The following is a 7,265-nucleotide window of genomic DNA, read 5'->3' as shown; positions in this document are numbered from 1 at the left end:
AAATAGAATCCACCTGGGCTTTGTTAGAGTTAGGTTCAGGTCAGTGTCATGTCAGGTCAGGTCAGGTCTGTCAGGAGGTTAGGTTAGGTTTAAAACAAAAATTCTATAACCCACCTACATCTTCAATCAAGAATCCCCCTCCCTCCCTCCCCCTTCCTCCCCCTTCCCTACACACACACACACACATGGCCGTGGCAAGAGTACACATCACTGACTGGGTTACGTAAGACCCACCCCTCTCAAACCACACACACACACACACACACACACACACACACACACACACTTCAACATCACCTTACCAGCAGCTCCTCCTCCTCCTCCTCCTCCTCTCCTCCTCCTCCTCCTCCTCCTCCTCCTCCTCCTCCTCCTCCTCCTCCTCCTCCCTCTCCTCCTCCTCCTCCTCCTCCTCCTCCTCCCTCCTCCTCCTCCTCCTCCTCCCCTCCCTCCTCTCCCTCCCCTCCTCCCTATTCTCCCTCCCCGCCCTCAGTCTTGACAAATGAGGTCTAATCACTTTACAAGACGCATCATCAGTAACACCTGCAACCTGCGTCACGCCTGCGTCACACCTGCGTCCTGCGTCGTACGCTGCCAACTGCGTCATACCTGTTACCAATAAATGGGCAGTCCTTGTCGTCAACCTCACGTAACCTAACCTAACCTCCTGATAACGTTAGGGTGTTTTATCATCAGGTGAGGTGTTGAAATGTCTAGTCATTAGGTGAAATAAGCTGGGGTTTCTAATAAGCTGGGGTTTTCTAATGCGGGGTTTTAAGCTGGGGGTTTCTAATAAGCTGGGGTTTCTAAATGCTGGGGTTTATAAGCTGGGGTTTTCTAATAAGCTGGGGGTTTCTAATGCTGGGGTTTCTAATAAGCAGGGGTTTCTAATAAGCTGGGGTTTTTAATAAAACTGGGGGTTTCTAATAAGCTGGGTTTCTAATAAGATGTACATTGGTCATGGTGTTAGGTCTTGCCTCTGCTTGTTCTACGATTGTGTCTTCCTCCCTCCTCAAATATTTCTAAGCGGTAATATTAAAGCTGTGAGGGGTCTCTTTGAAAGCTTTGATGGCACAGTTAGGTTAGTTATAAGCTTTTGTGGTTTTTGTCTGTTGTTGCCAGCTTATAGATGTGAGATAAGGAGGAGGTGTGATGCTCTCTCTCTCTCTCTCTCTCTCTCTCTCTCTCTCGCTTAGCTCTCGTTCCTCAGAAAACAGAATGGTCGCCGCTTGAGACACATTCTGAGGCTATGGTGAGAGACTGAGAAGTGAGAGACTGAAAGGTGAGAGACTGAAAGGTGAGAGACTGAGAGGTGAGAGGTGAGAGGGCTGAGAAGTGAGAGACGCGTGAAAAGATTTAGCAACATCATTTCTTTATCCAAGTAATGTTTGTTGTGTGTGTGTGTGTGTGTGTGTGTGTGTGTGTGTGTGTGTGTGTGTGTGTGTGTGTGTTATAATTAAATGTTAATGGTGGTTTTATGACGTTTATTCTTCATTGAAATCAGTAACATATTTGGATCACCTGAATATTAGACACCCCAGCTTATTAGAAACCCCCAGCTTATTAGAAACCCCAGCTTATTAGAAACCCCCGCTTAGCAATTGAAACCCCCAGCTTATTAGAAACCCCCGCTTATTAGAAACCCCCAGCTTATTTACACCTGAACATTAACTACCTCACATTACCTTGGGAGTTGGTTGGGCAAGCAGAGGAGAATGACAAGACTAATCCGAGCATTAGGAACCTTGAGTATAGAGACAGGTTAAAGATCTTAACTACACTCCCTCGAGAGACGTGAGCGAGGGCCACCTGATAGAGGTATAAATGGGAAGTCAGGCTAAACAAAGGGGACATTACAAAGGTACTCAAACTATCCAACCAGGAGCGAACTCGTAACAATGGTTTGAAATTAGACAAATGTAGATTTAAGCGCGAAATAGGTAAATAATGGCTTGGAAATAGAGTATTGGATGAATGGAACAAGTTACCAAATATCATTATTAACTCGAACACGGTGGATAGAGTCAAACATAGGCTAGATGGATATATGAGCGATAGGGTTTGGGTTGTAAACGGGACTACCCAGTATGGTTAGGTTAGGTTAGGTTAGGTTAGGTTAGGTTAGGTTAGGTTAGGTTAGGTTAGGTTATTGTACACATTTTATAATACGTGGCCAGCGACTCACTCAACAATATAGATCGTCAACCGTAAAATATTCATACAGTAGACACAAATTCCGGGTTCAACACACACACACACACACACACACACACACACACACACACACACACACACACACACACACACTGAATTATTGAGGAGAAATGACTAGAGAACTTTGTGTTTTTTTCTATCCAAGGCAGGTAAGTGGGAGGGGGAGAGTAAAGACTGTGATTGAACTGGATGAGAGAGGAGAGAGAGAAGAGAGACTGTGGTTTTTGTGTGTGTGTGTGTGGGGAAGGAGGGGGCTGTCTCTACGTAGGTACTACACACACACACACACTAACAAGGCCCTTAACTGTTTTGTGGTTTATACACGCTCTCTCTCTCTCTCTCTCTCTCTCTCTCTCTCTCTCTCTCTCTCTCTCTCTCTCTCTCTCTCTCTACACCACACACATTCTTCACTAATCACCACACACACTATATTTCACTACACTTTAACGAACTTGTACTGTAATTAGCCTCATTTATTTTGTCCACACACACACACACACACACACACACACACACACACACACACACACACACCAACACACACACATACTGACTTGACTGTTGAGGATGTGTATGTATGTATGTATGTATGTATGTATGTATGTATGTATGTATGTATGTATGTATCCTAGCGAGCCGAGGAGCTTTAGTGACTCATTTAATCTGATGAGATACATTACATCACGTGGATGTATAATTTAATGTATATGTATATGTATAAAGCTTCACTGACGGATATATAAAGTGAAAGACCAAGGTATGTATATTATATTCATTGAATTATATATAAACAGAATATCTGACCTAACCTAACCTAACCTAACCTAACCTAACCAAACCTAACCAAACCAAACCTAACTCTCAACAGTCCTACCCAACCTCTAACCCAATTCTAACCAAACCTAACCAAACCAAACCTAACCTAACCAACCTAACCTGACCTATCTTCCCCAAACTCCACCTTGTTCTCGGGGCAATATAAGGCTATAAGAGTGTCAGGCGGAGAAGGTCAGGGGGGTATGCAAAGAGATACGATTTGCATAACCGAAATATTCCCAGTTATAAACGGAAGTGGTTTAACCCCACGATGAGAGAGAAGAGAGAGAGAGAGAGAGAAGAAGAGAGAGAGAGAGTCTTATCTTTAGGTGAAAATAAGCTGGGGTGTTTAAACTTCAGGTTATGTTATGTTATGTTATGTTAGGTTAGGTTAGGTGAGTGTTGTGCTGTTAGTGTTTAGGTTAGGTTAGTTAGGTTAGGTTGTGTTAGGTTAGGTTAGGTTGGGACTCTTCTGCTTGTGAATTCCAACTTGATCTGGACAGCGGAGAGCTGAGTCACAGCCCTTACCCAGCAACAAGTGACCAACAGCTCTCAGGTCACAGGTGTAGACACAGAGGGAGGGTCACAGAGGTAGACACAGGTGTAGATACAGGTGTAGATACAGGTGTAGAGGAGTGTAAACACAGTTGTAGACACAGGTGTAGATACAGGTGTAGACACAGGTGTAACACAGAGACACAGGTGTAGACACAGGTGTAGATACAGGTGTAGACACAGGTGTAGACACAGGTAGGGAGGACACGACTGACAAGTGTAGAGTCACCTGAGGGTCATTAGCACACCCCTACCCCACTCACACCTTAGTTCACCTGATATTTATATCCCCCTAACGCTAATTAAGGGGTCAGGTTAGGTTAGGTTTTTTTTGGTTTGGTTGTATTAAGTTAGGCTGCATTAGGTTAGGTTAGGATTTGTTAGGTTATGTTAGGATAGGTTAGGTCTGGTTAGGTTAGTCTCTCAGTCAATGGTACAGGATTGGTATTCATAGAGCTTGTTGCCGCAGGTAAGGAAAGTAAGTGTTCCTGATTAAACACGACTGAAAAAACCACGTAATTTCTGAATAATTTAACACTGCTTCACGGCTCTAACCTGATATTGCATTGACCTTAAGAAAAGTTCCCTTAATTAGGTCATTCTTATGTTCTGTTCCCTTGATAAACAACGTACACACACACACACACACACACACACACACACACACACACACAGACACACACACACACAGACAGACAGACACACACACACACACACACATGTACGTCAACAACACAGTGAAACAAACACCTGACCAGACATGATTTTCGTGATAGACGGACCTTAGTACACCATTATCGATTTTCCACACGAAGACTCATAGTTCAGTCCTCTCTCTCTCTCTCTCTGCTCAGTAATAAAGCGCAGTAAGGTCAAGTCACTCAAGAAATATTACTAAAGAAGGTCAATTTATCTTCATGCCTCAAGGTGTCATGACCCCTGGCTGTTGAGCAATTGGTGGCGGATAATGTTCATCTCTGAGGTGTTGACGACGTATTTGACGTATTTACGGGTTATTTGACGTAATTCTGATGTAGTGACGTATATATAAATATTACGTTACTCTCATGAGCTACACCGCTCTTGTATACGTGTGTTAGGTAGACTGTTGTAGGGGAGGTGTTAGAGCTCTCTTAAGGGTTTCTGACGTAGAGGTGAATTATTTTCCTCCTTTTCCTGTCTTTATCTTTCTATCTTACTCTTCCTATCTTCCTCTTTCCATCTTCCTCTTTCTCTATTTTGCTTCCTGTCTTCCTCTTCCTGTCTTCCTCTTCCTGTCTTCCTCTTCCTGTCTTCCTCTTCCTGTCTTCCTCTTCCTGTCTTCCTCTTCCTATCTTCCTCACATATAAACAGAGGCATCACTAATCCAATTTTAGGCCAAATGTAATTGAAACCTGGGTGGCTATCTCAAGACTACCACCTACTACTATAATAGCCACCAATTCCTGCCACCATTTATTTACCTTAATATTAAATATCCTAATACATAAGAAGCTATCCTATCTGTGTTAAATTAGTTGAGCCGCAGATCTATGTGGCATTCAGTGACTGTAGCCTCATAGTCAATATCTGCAGCAGTTGTCGGAGTAGGGGCAGAAGCTCTCGTTCCCCTGAGGCAGAGCAAAGCCGACCGAAGGAGAGAGAAGGACAGTCGACATCTCATCCAGGCTGTCACATAACTTCTGGGCTGCTGCTTCTGTTCGGAGATCACCTCCGCGAGTCTGGCGTAGAAACATCTTGCACTTGGGCCCATCCCACCAGAGGTTGTGAACACTAGAGGAGTGAAGCTGCCTTGATCCACATTTTGAATTCTCTACCCATATGCCCTTCTCTTGTCGTTCTCGTTCCTCCTATGTGCAGCATCGAGAGCTAGGTTACGGTGACAAGCGGCCATGGGATCATGGCCTACTACTACTACTACTACTACTACTACTACTACTACTACTTTGCTGTCACTCAGAATCGAGTATGACGATCATCCAGTTATGATACAATGATATGAGTTATTAAGGATGTCACTTTCGTTGGTGAGTTTTGAGGTGACTAAAGCGGCCGATACGGGACCGGCAGGGTTGTTCACAGATGTTGCACACGTGGAGGGCTACATCTAGTGCAGGAGGGGCTGGGTGGCAGCCTCTTTCCGGCGCTGGCGCTTGTCTGCCACGATTTGCAGTCGGTTTAACTCGAAAGTATTGACACCTTCTCGTGTGGTGCTCCTCCAAGCGTTACGGTGTGGAGTAATCGTCTCCCAGGTGAGGGGGTCGATTTGGCACTTTTTCAGGTTTGTATTATGACTATCCTTATACATTTTCAGTTGCCCGCCAGCGTTACGTTTACTTTTCGTTAGGTGACTGTAAAGTAGCTGCTTTGGCAGTCTACTGTCGTCCATGGGGGTAACACACACACACACACACACACGCGCATACACACACACACACACACACACACACACCACAGTCACTGAAAAAATTATCTGTACTTGGGGTGATCAATGAATTTCACAATGAACACTACGACTCCTGTTGTCTCGGAAGGGTTGTCAAAATCATTCATCCGTTGTGTCATATAGTTTCAACACAATTTTGAATAGATATTTTTTTATGAGTGTACACCTGTGGCCTTTTGGGGAAAGGGGGGGGCAGGGGGCTTATAATCTGAATACTTTAATTAATTTACCTGTTGATTTACCTGTCTCTATAAAATTACCTTGGTAGTGACCCCAAACATCAAAAAAGATAATTAATTTTTTTGGGGGGTGAGGGGAGGGGGGGAGGGGGAGGCTAAACTCATTACTGAGGTTAAATAAAGTTTATAGTCAGTCTTGAGGAATAAAGTGACAGATATGTTGGGTTTATTTGATTAAACTTTGGCATTGAAATCCCCAGATCAGATTTGAGTGTAAAGTCCATTATACACCAGTCTGGCCAACTCCAACCTAACCTAACCTAACCTAACCTAACCCCAAACACAATCTATTATTTTTGTCATAATTCATTTCAGCCTCTCTCTCTCACACGCTATTATATTTCGAGATTAAAAAAATACCATTTCATCTTTTTTTTTTTTGCCAGACTCATCTTGTATGGCCGTCATGTCACCCTTCATACCACTCACCTTCTGCCTAAACTGACTTTCTGATGTACGTGTTTTCCTATTAGTTTAAAATGTTTCCCCTTCTGGCCCTGACATTTAGTTACATCCTGTGTTCCTTTTATTGAATGGAATGTTTTTTTTTTTCTCTTATTCTTTCATCTCTTCTTTTTCTATTTCTTCTTTTTCTTTTCTCTTTCTATCTGTCTCTGTCTGTCTGTCTGTCTCTGTCTCTGTCTGTCTGTCTGTCTCTCTGTCTGTGTGTCTGTCTCTCTGTCTGTCTGTTTCAGTGTGACATAAATAATATTAGACTCCGCTCTTACACCTCTCATTAACTCACTTCCCACGGTTACCTGCCCACCCATCCCACCCATCCCACCCATCCCACCCATCCTTCCACTCACCCATCCCACCCACTCACCCATGACTGGTGTGTGTGTGTGGAGGATGACTGAGGTGTGGAGGATGACTGAGGTGTGGAGGATGACTGAGTTGTGGAGGATGACTGAGGTGTGGAGGATGACTGAGGTGTGAAGGATGACTGAGGTGTGGAGGATGACTGAGGTGTGGAGGATGACCGAGATGTGAAGGAT

This window comes from Homarus americanus, unplaced genomic scaffold (genome assembly GCF_018991925.1).
Source record: "Homarus americanus isolate GMGI-L3 unplaced genomic scaffold, GMGI_Hamer_2.0 scaffold19465, whole genome shotgun sequence".
In the NCBI taxonomy this organism is placed as follows: domain Eukaryota; kingdom Metazoa; phylum Arthropoda; class Malacostraca; order Decapoda; family Nephropidae; genus Homarus; species Homarus americanus.
This window is presented reverse-complemented; position numbering follows the sequence as displayed.